Source organism: Dipodomys merriami, unplaced genomic scaffold (assembly GCF_024711535.1).
Source record: "Dipodomys merriami isolate MVZ:Mamm:240054 unplaced genomic scaffold, mDipMer1.0.p SCAF_473, whole genome shotgun sequence".
NCBI classification, from domain to species: domain Eukaryota; kingdom Metazoa; phylum Chordata; class Mammalia; order Rodentia; family Heteromyidae; genus Dipodomys; species Dipodomys merriami.
This window is the reverse complement of record NW_027206039.1, coordinates 133,974-150,341: the sequence shown is the minus strand read 5'-3', so window position 1 is coordinate 150,341 and position 16,368 is coordinate 133,974. Positions and strand designations below refer to the sequence as shown.

General features: G+C 39.6%; 1 long non-coding RNA gene across 1 annotated transcript; it reads left to right on the top strand.

Moving 5' to 3' along the window:
* The first annotated feature begins 10,071 nt into the window (after positions 1 to 10,071).
* Positions 10,072 to 15,028, top strand: LOC138808747 (uncharacterized). Its single transcript, XR_011366615.1, has 3 exons — positions 10,072 to 10,153; positions 12,371 to 12,443; positions 13,723 to 15,028. It is a non-coding gene; the product is annotated as an uncharacterized lncRNA (long non-coding RNA).
* Positions 15,029 to 16,368: the final 1,340 nt, after the last annotated feature.

The following is a 16,368-nucleotide window of genomic DNA, read 5'->3' as shown; positions in this document are numbered from 1 at the left end:
AACCCAGGGCTTCTTGCATGCAAAGCAAGTACTCTCCCACTGAGTCACCTTCCCAGCCCCATCCCCGTATATTTTTAATACTAGCCACAGCACATTTGGAGCTTTTAAAAAAACTGTAGTTGGCTAATTAGAGTTGAGTACATGGACACCCCTGCCTTGGCTGGCCTTGAACACTGATCCTCAGATGTGAGACCCTTGAGTAAGTACAGTAACAAGTATAAGCTCACTCAGTTTTGCTCATTTTAAACTCTGAAATCGGCTCCCATTTTCTTCTTCCACCTTTCTTTTCATTTATTTATTTTATTCTTGTGTGTGCTGGTCCTGGAGCTTGATCTCAAGGTGTAGGTGCTGTCCAGAAATCATTGTCTTATTTCTGTCATTGGAACCACAGCTCAACACCAGGTGTTTTTTTTTTCCTCTTTTCGGTGGTTCATTGGAGATAAGAGTCTCATGTAAAGCACAGAATGTCTCAAGAAGCTGAAATCTGATTATCAGTTTGAAGTCAGCCTGCACAGGAAATTCCATGAGACTCTTTACCTCCAATTAGCTGATAGTGATCCCACCAATTAGCTGAGAGTAATAGAACACCAGCCTTGAGTAAAGTAGAACAAATTCAACCCCCATGACTGGCACACACAGCAAAATGTCCCATGTAATTTCCTGCATGGGCTTGCCTTTAATTGTTATTTTCTGATGAGTTCTGGGAAGATGGCAGAGGAGAAGCTGGAGACTAAACAAGCTCTCGCATAGAAAGCAATTTTAGTGTTCCAATGAATAGTCGTAAGCCAGAGAATTACACCAAGTGTGCCATCACAGGACAGAGAGTTAGGCCAGAGAGGGAAAATCCAGGCAAGGAGACAGATAAGAGCACTTGCTAGTTGCCACGGATGCGGCGGCAGCGGTGGCAGCCAGAGCCGCCATACCTGCAACACAGAGAGTCTGGGACTTAGGCACCAGACGCGGCAAGCGAGCAGTTTCTACTCAACACCAGCAAGAACTGACAAGAGGCACACATCTTCATCCTGAAATTCACAGACCAAAGATGACCCAGGAACCAAGACTCTGGCTTGAGTAGAAGCCTGACATCCTCACGCCTTCTCATGGAGCAGAGGAAGGAAGGCCAACACTCCCCTCTGATTACTGGAGATCTCCATCTTCGATACTGACAAAGCCTGGCTGTGCAGCTAGCTCCAACTCAGGCCTTGGAAGAAAACAAGAGTCATTTAGCAGGTCACAGGAACTTAACCTGACCTGCTAGGCTCAGCTCCTCCTTGGGAAAAGTCATCCAGTTTGGGCCCCCAGCCCCAGGAGTGTCTTTCTTCACTGGGTAAACAGAGCCAGAGGCTGCCCCTCCCTACAGTAGCCTTGACAATGAATTGAAATTCAGTAAACATAAAACCTGAGAATGGCTCCAGGATGGGCTCTGTGAGTCTCACAAGCTATCTCCTCAGGGGAAAGCTACTGTTGGCTAAAAGGCCTCAATTCTACCCAGAATCTATCCTCATCACAGCATCTCCAAACTAGAGGAAACAGTCATCTCCCTCTTTTGTGAAACTCAAAGTAGATCTCTGTCCTATTGAACTAGCCTGGGAGGAAGATCACAAAATCCTTGGTAAAGCAGAGCATTTTTCTGCCTGCTCAAACAAATTTACTTAAGAAACTATCCAAGCCACAGGAAAATCAAACATCACAAGCAGGCCAGATACTCCAACAAGCGACAGGTTATGGACACAAGGGAGATACAGGATCATCCCATCCCCTCAAAAAAATCAAAGATCTCTTTTCTTATAACTTTTATAATTTTTTTCTAAACATTTTTTTTAATTTTTAATTTTTAACTAAAAATTTTTGTTTTCTATTAACTTTTTTTTCTTGCTCTTATAATTTTTATTTTGGGGTTATATGTGTGTATTTTTTTCTGTTTTTCTTTTAAAATAAATGTGCTGTGTTTACCTCTAGAGACCATTTAATCCTTTTTTTTCTTTCCTTCTCCTTCTTTTCACGTTTTCTTCTCTTTCATTCTTTGCATGACTTAATTACTTTTCTCATCCTCACATATACCCGTAGTTGATTATTTGACTTTAGCCCCATTGTGTACACACTTAATCCAGAAATTTATTACTTAATTTAAAACTACTTAGACTTAACTTCCTTAATAGCAGTACTGCCTCTTAATACCTATATAATATTTTAAGGATTTTTATTTTTAAGTTTTCCACATCTCCGTTCTATCCCTCCTGTTCTCTTATTCTATCCACGTTCTTCTCCAAATATTATGTTTTCAAATTTGCATGATTTTTAAGTGTTATACTTCTTAATTTTTAATGTTTGTTTTTCTATTTTTTCTTGCCTTTTTTTCTTTCAGTTTCTTCTTTTTTCTCTGACTACTATCATTTAATCCTAGCGATTTCCTGCTTTGAATTTAGTATTTATGTAAGTTAACTCTCCCACTGCATTTTCACATCCCTTTATGCCTATTTTTACCCACATCTCTCACTAAACCTAATAATTTCTGTCTGCCAAATTCTTCTTTGCGGTTCGTAGCCCATTAATACTTAGTTGTTTGATATTGAATAGATATATCTATTGAACTATATTGTATCTGTAGACTTTTGACTGTGCAACTACACACTTTGGTTGATGCTTGCCTTAAAATAGTGTGCAAGCACAAAACTGGTTTATTTTCATCCCAAATGGGCAGAGCAATCCGGAAAAATCAAGAAAAATGGCAAGGCCAGGTATATCAACTCCCACTCATAATAATCCGGGGACAAATCAGATGGCAAATAATCCATAAGAGAGTTCTCAAAAACCTCTACAAATACTACTGGTAAACTAGGTAAATGAAAAGAATGGAAACCTGCAAAGGGCTCTGTATGAGCATGATAGGGAGAGAGAGGAGGCAAAATAAAGAATATCATGAGTGTGAGGAAGCTACTCAAAGATTGATACAGGAATTGCGAGAGTAGCTTGAGCACACTTAAAGAGAAATAAAGGAATTGTGTGAACAGGCTGGGATCAGTCAAACAGAAAGTCATGAATGGCATGAGCAGGCTGAAAACACTCAAAGAGAACTACAGGAACTGTGTGAATGTGAAGAAGCTAATAAAAGAGTAATAGAGGAATTGAGAGAGTGTGATGAGAATACAGAAAGATCACTAAAGGCATTCAAGGAATTCATGAACAGAGAGCTCAAACAAGTCAGGGAGACCACAAAAGGGAATGCTGAACGGAACCCAACAGAAGGAATATGCGTCCAAGGAAACCATAACCAATCAACTAAGTGATTTGAGAACACCACTGAACACCAAATTAAGAAAGTAAACAAGTCCATACAAGATCAAAAACAAAACTCCAACAAAGATTCTGAAGCCATCAAAGCCGAGCAACTAGAAGGAAAAGAAATAAAAAACAAAGTTGAAAGACTTGATAGTAGGTTAGACCATGCTGAAGATCGAATTTCAGGTATTGAAGATAGCCTAGATATTATAGGGAAAGAACATACAACCATCCAAGACAAATCCAAGAAATATGATAGAGCTATTAAACATTTGGAAGACAACATCAGAAGGCCTAATCTGAGGCTAATGGGTGTAGAGGAGCACCTAGAGACAGAAGTTAATGGTCTAGTAAATTTGTTTAACAGGATCCTAGCAGAGAACTTCCCAAATACCCAAAACGATAAGTCTATTCAGATACAAGAGACTTTTAGAACAACAAATAGACCAGATCAGGATAGGACATGCCACAGTCACATTATAATCCACACAGAGTCAATTCAGACCGAGGAAAAGTTCCTTAAAGCTGTCAAGGAGAAAAGATCAATTACCTATAAAGTGAAACCAATTAGAATCACCTGAGATTTCTCAGCAGAGACAACTAATGCTAGAAGAGCCTGAAATGATCTATGCTATGCCCTAAAGACAACTATCAAACAAGAATACTGTAACCAGATAAACTATCATTCATAACCGAAGGTCAAATAAAAACATTCCGTAGCAAAGAAAAATTGAAACAATACATCTCCACCAAACCAGATCTACGAAAAATTCTTAAAAATGTGCTACACATAGAAAACCAACTAGATCACAATAAAGGCCAAGCAACCGCACCCAAACAGAATCCAAAAACCATAGGAAGAACCAAGTAACCACAGCCATCAAGAATGTGGATAAAATGGCAGCAACTCCCAAATACTTCAGTCCTAAATCTCAACATTAACAGACTTAACTCTCCAATTAAATGACATAGACTGTCTACTTGGAGCAAAAAGCAACATCCTTCTATCTGCTCCTTTCAGGAGTCACATCTTGCCCGTAAAAAAAACACATTTTCAATGTGAAAGGTTGAAACAAACTCTGCCAAGCAAATGGCCCTCATAACCAGGCATGGGTTGCAATCCTAATATTAGATAAAATAGACTTCAAATTAAAATTAGTGAGAAAAAATTAAAAGGTCGTTACATACTAATTAAGGGATCTCTCCTTCAGCAGGATATTACAATTCTAAATATCTATTCACCATACAACGGAGCACCCAAATTTCTCCAAGAAAAACTACATTCCCTCAAATCAGACATAGATCCAAAGACGCAGGCCGAAATTTTCTTAATAGAGACCCAGACACACAACAAATCTAAGAAGGTTTGGACAAATGGGATTCCATGAAATTGCATAGTTTCTGCATGGCAAAGGACATAGCTAGCAAGATCAATAGAAAGCCAATGGATTGGGAGAAGGTCTTCACTAGCCATACAACAGACAAGGGTCTCTTATCTGAAATATATCTGCAACTCAAAAAAAAATAAACTCCCCAACAACAAACCTTCAAAGAAAAAACTTCCCAATAAATAAGTGAGCTAAAGACTTAAAGAGAAACTTCCCTGAAGAGGAAAGAAGGATGGCCAATAGACACATGAAGAAATGCTCAACCTCTGTAGCCATAAAAGAAATGCAAATCAAAACAGCATTGAGATACCACCTCACCCCAGTTAGAATGGCTATAATCAAGAACGCTAATAACAACAGAAGCAGTATGGAGTTTCCTCAAACGACTCCACATAAAGCTCCCCTATGACCCAGAAATCCCACTTTTGTTCATTTACCCAAAGGATCACAAACAAGACCATACTAAAACTACCAGCACAACTATGTTTATTGCAGCCTTATTTATCATAGCTAAGATATGGAATCCACCCAGATGCCCCTCAGCAGATGAATGGATCAAGAAAATGTGGTATATACACACAATGGAATTCTATGCCTCCATCAGAAAGAATGACATTGCCCCATTTGTTTGGAAATGGAAAGACTTGGGAAAAATTGTATTAAGTAAAGTCTAGGCCCAAAGAAACATAGGTCTCATGGTTTCCCCTATTTGTAATAACTAGTATATATCTGAGTCAAGCAGAAAAAGTCAGATAAGTTGATATTAGGGAAATGAACCCTAAGATATTTATTGAAATGTTTTTTTCTTTCATGCAATTTTTTCTAACACATTTATAAGATTATTTCTTTGTTGCTTTGTATGTGCCTCCCCCACTGTGTAACACCTGCTTTCACTGTATTTGAGGTTGTTATCATTTGTGGAGGGGAAGGGAAAAAACAAATCGTTCAAATAGTCATATAGGTGGACTCATTGCAACGAGACATACATTATGTCAAAATCGAACTTTACAAATTTGGTGGGGTGGGGAGGAGGGTTGGGTGGTAGGACGGGGAAAGGATGAGATGGGAAGGGGAAACAAAGAAGCAGGCTACAATGCTTTATGAGAAATGTACTCATTGTCTTGCCCATGTAATTGTAACCCGTCTCTACAGTATTTTCACAATTAAAAAAAGTGCTCTATTTAGGAAAATGTTCCATGTAGTGGTGAGAAAAAAGTGAATTCTGAGGCTGCTGGGCGAAATATTCAGTAGTTGTCTGTTAAATCTAGTTGATTTAGGCAGTTCTTTAGATCTGCAGTTTCTCTGTTGAGTTTTTGTCTACTTAATCTTAGTGTGGAAAGTGGTCTGTTAAAGGCCCCAACAATTCTTTGTTTTTAATTTTTATTTCATTTATTTTTTTATTTATTTTTGTGAACACACTGTACAGAGGGGTTACAATTACATGGACAGGATAATGCATGCATTTCTTAACAAGCATTGCAGCCTCTTCCTTTGTTTACCCTTCACATCCCTTCCCAGCCTCCCCCCCACCCCCTATCCAATCCTCCCTCCTCCCCTCCCCCCCCAGGCACCACTTGTCTTTGGATCAATTTGAGATTTTGGGGAAAATAGTGTTTGTTGGATACATTTCGGTGATCCATTATTTGTCGAATAGTATTTATTATTGTAATACCCTCCTGAAAGAAAGAATTATCCCTTAATTCGTATGTAGTGTTCTTCTTTATCTCTTCTCACGAATTTTTATTTGAAGTCTATTTTATCTGATATTAGGATTGCAACTCCCACCTGTTTATGGGGACCGTTTGCTTGGTAGATTTTGTTCCAGCCTTTAACACTGAAAATGTTTTTGTTTTTTTGGGCAAAATTTGACTCTTGAAGGCAGCAGATAGAAAGATGTTGCTTTTTAATCCAACTAGACAGTCTATGTCGCTTAATTGGAGAGTTAAGTCCGTTAATGTTGAGAGAAAGGACTAAGAAGTGTTTGCTAGTTTCTGCAATTTTATCCACCTTCTTGGGGGCTGCAGCAACTTGGTTCTTCCTATGGTTTTTGGATTCTCAGTTTGGGTGTTGTTTCTTTGCCTTTATTGTCATCTTGTAGGTTCTGTCTGTGTAGGACATCTTTAAGTATCTTTTGTAGGACCGGTTTGGTGGAGATATATTTTTTCAGTTTTTCTTTGCTATGGAAGGTTTTTATTTCACCTTTGGTTATGAAGGAGAATTTAGCTGTTTACAGTATTCTTGGTTCATATTTTGTCTTTAGGTCATGGCATGCATCATTCCAGTCTCTTCTTGCTTTAATTTTCTCTGCTGAAAAAATGAAGTTATTCTAATTTGTTTCCCTTCATAGATGATTGATCTTTTCTCCTTGACAGCTTTAAGGATCTTTTCCTTGTTCTGAATTGATCTTGTGAATATTATAATATGACAGTGGGATGTCCTGCTCTCTTCTGGTTTATTTGGGGTTCTAAAAGTTTCTAGTATCTGAATAGGCCTATCTTTTTGCATGTTTGGGAATTTCTTTGCTAGGATCCTGTTAAACAAATTTCCTAGACCATTTTCTTCTGTCTCTAGGTGCTCCTCTACACCCATTATTCTCAAATTATGCCTTCTGATGGTGTATTCCAATTGCTGAATATATCTAAAACTATTTCTGGATTTGTCTTGTATAGTTGTATATTCTTTCTCTATAATATCTAGGCTGTCTTCAGTCACCAAGATTCGATCTTCTGCATGGTCTAATCTACTGTCAAGACTTTCTTCTTTGTTTTTTATTCATTTTCCTCTAATTGTTTGTCTTTGATGACTTCAAATGCTTTGCTGAAGCTTTGTTTTAGATCTCGTATGAGCTTCTTTACTTCCTTAACTTGGTCTTCAGTGCTTATTTTCAAATCACTTAGTTGTTTGGTTATGGTTTCCTTATATTCCCATTCCTTCTGTCAGGTTCCATTCAGCATTCCCTTTGTGGTCTCCCCGAATTTTTTCAGGTGTCTGTTTAAGGATTCCATGAATGCCTCTATTGATCTTTGTTTATTCTCGTCCCTCCCTTGCAATTCCTGTATTACTCATTGATTAGATTCCTCATGTTCATGCAATTCCTGTAGTTCTCTTTGACTTTTCTCAGCCTGCTCACTCAATTCCTGACATTCTCTTTGTCTGTTTTCAGCCTGTTCATACAATTCCTGTATTTCTCTTTGAGTGTTCTCAGCCTGTTCATGCATTTCTGTATGAATCTTTGAGTAGCTTCCTCATGCTCATGAGATTACTGTATTGATCTTTGGTTTGCTTCCTCTCTCTCCCTATCATGTTCACACCGAGTCCTTTGAAGGTTTTATTCATGTTCATTCACCATGTTTTCCAGTAATATTTATAGAGCTTTTGGGGAACCCTCCTCTGGAATACACATTATCTGTTCTGTCACCTGGTTATCATGAGTGGGAGTTGAGATACCAGGACCTGCATTTTTCTTGTGTTTTTCTGGCTTGTTCTGCCCATTTGATATGAAGTGACACCAGTTTTCTGCTAGAATCCATTTTTCAAGGCATGCATCAACCAAAGTCCTGTAGTGGCCCAGGCAAAAGTACGCAGATATAATCTAGTTCAACAGATACAATCTATTCAACATCAAACAACTATGGATTAATGGGCTAACAACAGCAAGGATGAATTTGGCAAACCAGAAATTATTATATTTAGGGACAAATGTGAGGAAAAATAGGATTAGAAGAATGTGGAGAGGCAAAAGGAGAGTGAATTTAACCAAGTTCTAATCTCAAAGAGGGAAATGGATTGGACAGAATAGTAGGAGAGAGGATAAAACAGACAAGAAAAATGGGAAAAACGAATATTTAAATTTAAAAAATGAATCTTAAAAATTATCTACGTTTAAGGTGATATTGAGAGAAGAAAAGGATACGATGAGAGGAGGGGAGGGATAGAAAGGATACATGAAAAACTAAAAAATAAAGATTCTCAAAAATTATATAGGTATAAAGAGATAATACTGCTATTACAGAATTTAAGGTTAAGAAGTTTTGAATTGAGTAATACAATTCTTGATTAAGTGTGTATACAATGGGGGTAAGGTATTGAAAAATTAAAAATTGATGATTACCATTACTAACTTGCTAACTGCTGATTGTGCTTCTGTAAACTTGCTTACGCTAGCACTGACCCTTCCTTCCCAGAAATGAGTTAAGAAGTTTCAGAGACCAGATGCCGGCCCCAGAACAAGGTCAGTGGTCATAGATAAAGAACAGACAGTACGTGTTCCTCAGTTCCCATTTAGAAATATCCCAGACAGGACCTTGAGATAACGACCACCTGGCAAGACCCCACGCTAAGCCAAATGTCAACCAATCATAGACCTGTAACCATGTAAACCCCCCTTAAACCAACCATGAGCCAATTGTTTTACAAAGAGTGTTACAAAATTTCCCGCTTGGCAAAGTGATTGTTGGCATATATGGTGACCTTTAAATGGACCAATCATGGGATACTTTGTGTTAAGCATTAATCTTGTGGGTTTTTGCCTTTAAAAAGGCTTGTAACCGCTGCTCGGGGCTCTCTGACTGACCGGGGCAGAGTCCATTTGCGCAAACGTCAAATAAACTCCTTTTGCTTATTGCATCTCCCAGCCTGGATTCTGAGTTTCTGGGGTGCCCTCCCATTGATGAAAGTATCCTAGGGGATTAGGGTCTTTTGTTTGATGCATTGGCCAGGAACCAGGCGCCCCCAAACCCCAGATTCCAGGACCGGCAAGAGGTAAGATAGAGCTCTTGTCTTGTGTGTTTGTCACTTTCGTTTTGCGTTCTGGGATCCAAATCTGTATTTGGACTAGGGGGAAAAGCAGACGTGCCCAGTACCCTAGTCCCGCCCTGGAGCCCTGCTCCAGGGTCCTCTGAATCTGTATTTGGGCCAGAGGGAAAAGCAGACGTGCCCAGTGCCCTGGTCCTGCCCTGGAGTGCTGCTCCAGGGTCGTCTCGAGGAAGGAAGAGATCCGAGTGTCTCTCTGTTCTCGGGAGTTAAGGCACGGCTGGCCACTCACATCTGTAATTTCCTTCCTCATCTGTATTCACTTGGTTGCCGCGCGGCATCTGGTTCTGTCTGTCTCTGTTTAGTGTTAATCGTTTTTAATGTGTGTTTTGTATTCTCTATAGAGATGGGACAACAAGTGAGTCCCCTCCTAGGATACCCCGAGACCCTGTCCTAGTTCGTTTGAAAACAAAAACTGCTGGTTCTGTTTTTGTAACTTGCTTGTTTGTCAATTATGAAGCTGCCACTGACCACCTGCAAGTGGCCCCAGTTAGATCTCAGCCTTGGGCCTTGGTTCAGGGGGGTCTGAGCGTGGGGGAGAACCTGTCAGTCTGAGGGGACGGCTGCTAGGGGTTTTACTTTTCCTTTGCCCCAAGATGACTGGGAATTCTCCTCTGCCTTGGAAGGCCCCTCAGTCAACGTCTGCAGGAATCTAAAAGAAAAATCCTCCGGAGGTGAGTAGGGGGTGTTGAGTCCCCTTGTAAGCGAATGGTGGTGAGATGTAGCCCCATTCACTGAGTCTTGATTTTGTCTTTGTGGCCACTTGTTTGTCTTGTTTACTTTAGTGTGTGTGTTTGTTTTATGTTTTCTGGGGTAGGGAAGTTCTGGGTGAGTGTGGCAGGCTCACTCAGCAGACTCTGGATTCAGCTTGCTGAGTGGGAGCAGCACAGGGTTCCGGTAGGAATGAACTTGGGCCCATTAGTCCCCAACTCAGCCTTCAGTTTTTGTCTATTTCTGTTTTAGAATTGGTACCAGTTTTAAATGTGGATCCTTGTTTTTTGTGTTTATCTGTATTTTTGTTATTTATTTATTTAAACATCTCTGGGAGAATAAAAGTTCCAGCTGGGCTAGTTTGGTTCCCTTCAAGCCTCAGGCTGCATTTTCTCCTTGTGGAGGCTGCCGGCAAGGAGGGTGTAGAAGGCTGTGTGCCTGGTTTGGACTTTTTCAGCTAGTCCTGACAATGTAACAATTTGTGAAGTGCTCTTGTCTAAAATTGGATTAAAAAAATCTGACTAGTTTAGTTTTAGGTGACCCCCTCCCCCAGCTCTTCTCCAACAGAAGGGATTCAAGAGACTAATTAGTGAATTGCCTTGCTAGACAAACAAGCTCTGGGAAAATAAAGCCCAACAAAGGTACCTAGTTTAAAAGAAATACTGTCTTAAATTTTTGTTTAAAAACTTTAAAAGGTGTACGTATGACTGATTTTGATTTTTTCGCGCTTTAAGATCTGTGTGAGTGTTTTTTGTGTGTCTGTGAACGTGTTCAAAGATAAGAATTGTCAGCATGCTGTAACAATTGGATGAGTTTAAATTTAAAAATTCAAAAGGTTAATCCTGAGAGTGTGTTTCTATTGATATCTGTCTAAAGGCCTGCAAAGGTAATTTAGGCATTGTTGGGATCATTACAGATAACATTCCTAAGCCATCTAGAAAGATACTTTTGCAAACCAGAGTGTGACTGTTTTTTGTGTGTCTGTGAATGTGTTCAAAGATAAGAATTGTCAGCATGCTGTAACAATTGGGTGAGTTTAAATTTAAAAGTTCAAAAGGTTATGAGGTTTGGACATTAACAAAAATGTTTAAAAATTTTTCACATTGTTTTAAATGGCTCTTTAAAGTTTCTTTAACTTGCAAATTAGAAAATCTGGTATTTTAAAAAACTAATGTTTTAAATGCATAAGACTGTTTATACTGTAATCAAGATATCTGGCTTAACAAAAATGCATTGGCTTTTTGGGATCTAGTTCCCTTGGCTAAAATTTGGGGATTAATATTAAAAATTTAAATATAAAGGTTAGTTTAACACCATCAAAGATATTACTTTTTCTGTCTGTCTAAAAACTGTGTATTTCATTCGAAAACCAAGAGATAAGAAAAGGGGAAAAACTTAGAAGCCAACAGAAGACCTATCTTTAGGGGTGAGGGGTGAACAAGCAGAAGTTCAGTTCAGCTGGACATGCATGGTGGGACAATCCCTGGGAATAGTCCACGCATGGTGAAAGAGGGCAAGCTGGCACAAACGCAGTTCATCTAAACCTAAAGAGTCAGATTGTGTGTGTGCCCATTCCATAGAAGTGGCTGAGTGGCCCATCTTTGTTCTCTCTTTTCCCTGCAGATAGACACTGAAAATATGATGGTTAAAATGAGTGATGTGATGATCTGATTAGTATTGCTAAAACTTCCCTTGTGTGTGTTAACATTAAAATTAGGAAGGCCTTAAAAAGAGGGTTAAAAAGTTATTTGTATAATGTGGCTTACTTTCAATTATGTTCTGCAATTAGGATGTTTTTAAAAGTTATAAAGGTGTTAAGTCTAGCTTTTTGGTTCAGTTATGATGATTGTTATTTTCGCATTAAGGAAAAATTGTCATTTGAGTTTAAAAATCTTAATGTGTATCTGTTATAAAACAAGCAGCCAAGAGGTAATGAGTGACACTTGGCCTCAAGATTTCAAGGGACATTTTCAAAATGCAAATAAAAACTGAGGTATACAATATTAAAAAGAAGATTAAAGGAGACTTAAAAAATAGGAAATGGATTTTTGGATATAAAGTTTAAATGTAAAATTGTTCTTAACATTGGCCTCAATGTACACAAAGAAAAAAGATTAGTATTATCAAAATGATTGCTATTCTAGTTTGCTCTTATAGGGTTTTTTTTTTTAATTTTCCAGCAAAGCCCAGAGCAAAGCACAGAGGATTCTTACAAGTTTGTTTGATGTAACTTTGACTCTTAATACGTTTCAGGTAAGAGCATGCTTAAAAGCTACTTCTATGTTGACAGCCTTGTTGCTTTTAATTGGAGTAAGGTGGCCTTTTATAAGACTCATTGATCTGCAAACTGGTTCAAAGCCAGCCCAGGCACAAAAAGGTCCCTGTGAGACTGTCACCTCTACTCAGCCAGCAGAGTGCTGAAAGAGCAAGCAGAGTTGCTTTGGGACTCATAGTGGCAGAGTACTAGCCTTGAACTGTACAGTTGAGGGACAGCACTCAGGCCCCGAGTTCAGGTCGAGCGACCAGCTAAAGGGAAATGCCAATGAGGCATTTATCCCAATGTGGAGAAGACACTCCTAGGACAAAAGCAATGGAGGAACATCTAGAGACAGTAAGCCACTGCTTGGATGGCAGAAATGTCAGATCCTAGAATCATTTCTGTGTGGCCCTTCAAAACTGGTCAGAGCCAGGAGGTCATGGGAGATAGTTTGTAAGCATGCCTAATGTTCATGACTACCTTGTAAGGGACAGGAACTTGCCAGTCCTCTGTGATAGTAAAAAATTAATGTTATAAAATGTGGGGGATAGTTTAAATCTCAACCCCTTTATGTGCCAAAAGCTCTAATTGGCAGCTCTAATTGAGCTGACACTAGTTACATGAAGTTCATCTGCTCAGGAAAAATTTTGTAAACCTGAGAGTGTATTTCTATTGATATCTGTCTAAAGGCCTGCAAAGATAACTTAGGCATTGTTGGGATCATTAGAGATCACATCCCTAAGCCATCTAGAAAGATGATTTTGCAAACCAGAATGCTAAACAAGCTACATTGCTGTAGCCGGAGAAAAGGTCTGTGCAGTTGACAAAAGTTAAATATTGTTCTTAATGACATCTAACCCTGATAGCCTCTTTGTAAAATAGGCTAAGGTTATAGGTTCCTGGCTAAGTAAGATCAATGCCCCTGAAGTCAGCTTGAAGAAGTTACAGAAGATGGAACTTCGCCCTTCTACCCCCATTTTAAGATCAAGGGTCCATAGTCAGTTTTGAAAAAATGAGGCAAAATAGATAAAATAATTTTTTTTAAAAAGGCATAAAGAATAGTGTTAATAGTTGTCGGTGTGCAAGGTGTGGAGACTGCATCTGTCAGAGATGGCTACAAGACTAAGCCTTCTGAGCCTTCTGTGTCTATTTACAAAAATATCTGGTTAATAAAAAAGTTGTGATTTTGGTAAATTGTCCTGGACTATTGTTTAAAGATCTTAAAAACTAGCAGGATCAAAGTCTGCCAAGCCTATGCAATGTATCCTTAACCAGTCTGTGTAGGAATTTACAGCCCAGCATGAGGTATGACAGTCCCTTGGAGCCACTGAGAGACCCTACTGCTGCTGCTGCTGCTGTTGCATACCCTAATGGGTAAAGTTCGACGACGTCCTGACAACCACCTGGAGAAACTCCTTCCTGATTCCATGACCTGAGTCTGCTTCCTGGTTGACTGCTGCTAAATCTAAGATCTTGTGGGACATTCTTTTGGGTGATATCCAGAAACCCTCTCTTCCCACAGTGGATATTGGGGACAAGGATATCACTGGCTTGCTTGCCTTAGGTACTTCAGTGCATAGTGACTGGAAATCCACTCTATGGTCACAGCCTAGTTTGGCTCTGGTATGGTAATAACATGAGTGTGTTATCAATGGAAGTAATACTCTTAGCCTTAAAATCTAGCAAGCTTCTCCAGCCCAGTGGTACCTTGAGGTTGTTCTGAGATAACTTGGTTTCACAAGCCACAGGAAAAATTGGGAAATTTTAAACTGTAGCCACAAAGAAGCTCAAGGAATTGTAACAAAGAGGAGGGTAGTAAAGAGAGTTTTGAGAAAGGAATTGGGGAAAAAATGTCCTCTTTGGAGAAGAAAGGATTTAAAAAGTAAGGATTGTCTTTAAGACAAACCTCAGAAAGTTCAAGTATGTAGCAAATGGTAAAGAAAGCCTTGGAAAAGGAATTGGATAAATTTAAAAATTGTCTTTAAGACAAACCTCAGAAAGTTTAAGTATGTAGCAAATGGTAGGAGTATGTTGCAAATGGTATACTCAACAGATTGGTATCTTTTGTAAAAGAAAAAAAATCAGCACAGTCCATCTATTAGTTCTGAGATCTCAATACCAAGCACTCAGAAAAACTGACACCCCACACTAATTAAAATTAGTCGAGAGAAGAAGGGGGGAATGAAAGATAAAAAATTGCCCATTACCATTACTAACTTGCTAACTGCTGATTGTGCTTCTGTAAACTTGCTTACGCTAGCACTGACCCTTCCTTCCCAGAAATGAGTTAAGAAGTTTCAGAGACCAGATGCCGGCCCCAGAACAAGGTCAGTGGTCATAGATAAAGAACAGACAGTACGTGTTCCTCAGTTCCCATTTAGAAATACCCCAGACAGGACCTTGAGATAACGACCACCTGGCAAGACCCCAAGCAAAGCCAAATGTCAACCAATCATAGGCCTGTAACCATGTAAACCCCCCTTAAACCAACCATGAGCCAAATGTTTTACAAAGAGTGTTACAAAATTTCCCGCTTGGCAAAGTGATTTTTGGCGTATATGGTGACCTTTAAATGGACCAATCATGGGATGCTTTGTGTTATGCTTTAATCATTTTTTTTTTGCCTTTAAAAAGGCTTGTAACCGCTGCTCAGGGCTCTCTGACTGACCATGGCAGAGAGTCCGTTTGCGCAAACGTCAAATAAACTCCACTTGTTTATTGCATCTCCTGGCCTGGAGCCTGAGTTTCTGGGGTGCCCTCCCATTGATGAAAGTATCCTAGGGGACTATGGTCTTTCAGTCTAATATTTGATGACGGCATATATCTGAGGATGAGCAGAACAGCAATTAAGTCACACAAAAAAGAAGGAAACAGAAGAAAAATGAAAAGAATGAAAAAGAAAAAAAAAGGAAAAAAGGACCAAAAGGTCAGTAGAGATTTAAACAAAGCACACACACACACATATACACCTAAAATAAAAAATAGGAGGGGAGAAAAAAAGATTAATAGAAAACAATTTTTTAAAAAAACAAAAAAACAAAAAAGGTACAACAAAGAGCTCTTTTCTTTGGGGGTGGGCGCGGAGGGATTAGATGGGAAGATCCTGTATCTCCCTGTGTCTGTAACCAGTCTCTTGATGGAGTCTCTAATCTGCTTGTGTTTTTTGTTTTGCCTGTGGCTAGATTGTTTTCTTAAGTCAATTTGTTTGAGCAGGCAGAAAAATGCTCTGCTTTACCCAGGATTTTGTGATCCTCCTCCCAGGCTAGTTCAATGAGAGAGAGATCTGCTTTGAGTTTCACAAAAGAGGGAGATGGCTGTTTTCTCTAGTTTGAAGAAGTTGTGATGAGGCTAGGTTCTGGGTAGAAATGAGGCCTTTCAGCAAATTGTAGCTTTTCCCTGAGGGGTAGCTTCTGAGACACTCACAGAGCCCAGCCTGGAGCCATTCTCAGGGTTTATGTTTACTGAATTTTACTTGATTGTCTAGGCTGCTGTAGGGAGGGGCAGCCTCTGGCTCTGTTACCCAGTGAAGAACGTCACTCCCCTCATGGCAGAGCTTTGTCTGCTTGGGCTGGGTGACTTTTCCCAGGGAGGAGCTGAGCCTGGCAGGTCAGGTCAGGTACCTGTGACCTCCTAAATGACTCGTTTGTTTTTTTTTCCAAGGCCTGAGTTGGAGCTAGCTCCTCAGCTGGGCCTTTTCAATATCAAATATGGAGACCTCCGGGGGTGAGTGCAGGTGAGTATGTCAGGATTCAACTCACCCTGGAGTCTTGGTGCCTGGGTTGTCTCTGGTCTGTGATCTGCAGGAAGAAGATACCTGCTACTTGTCAGCCCTTTCTGGTTTTAAGAAGAATCCTGTCACCTGCTGTTTCTGGAACCATTGTCCCAGACTCTGTGTTGTTCGTTTGGTGGCTAGGCTGCTGT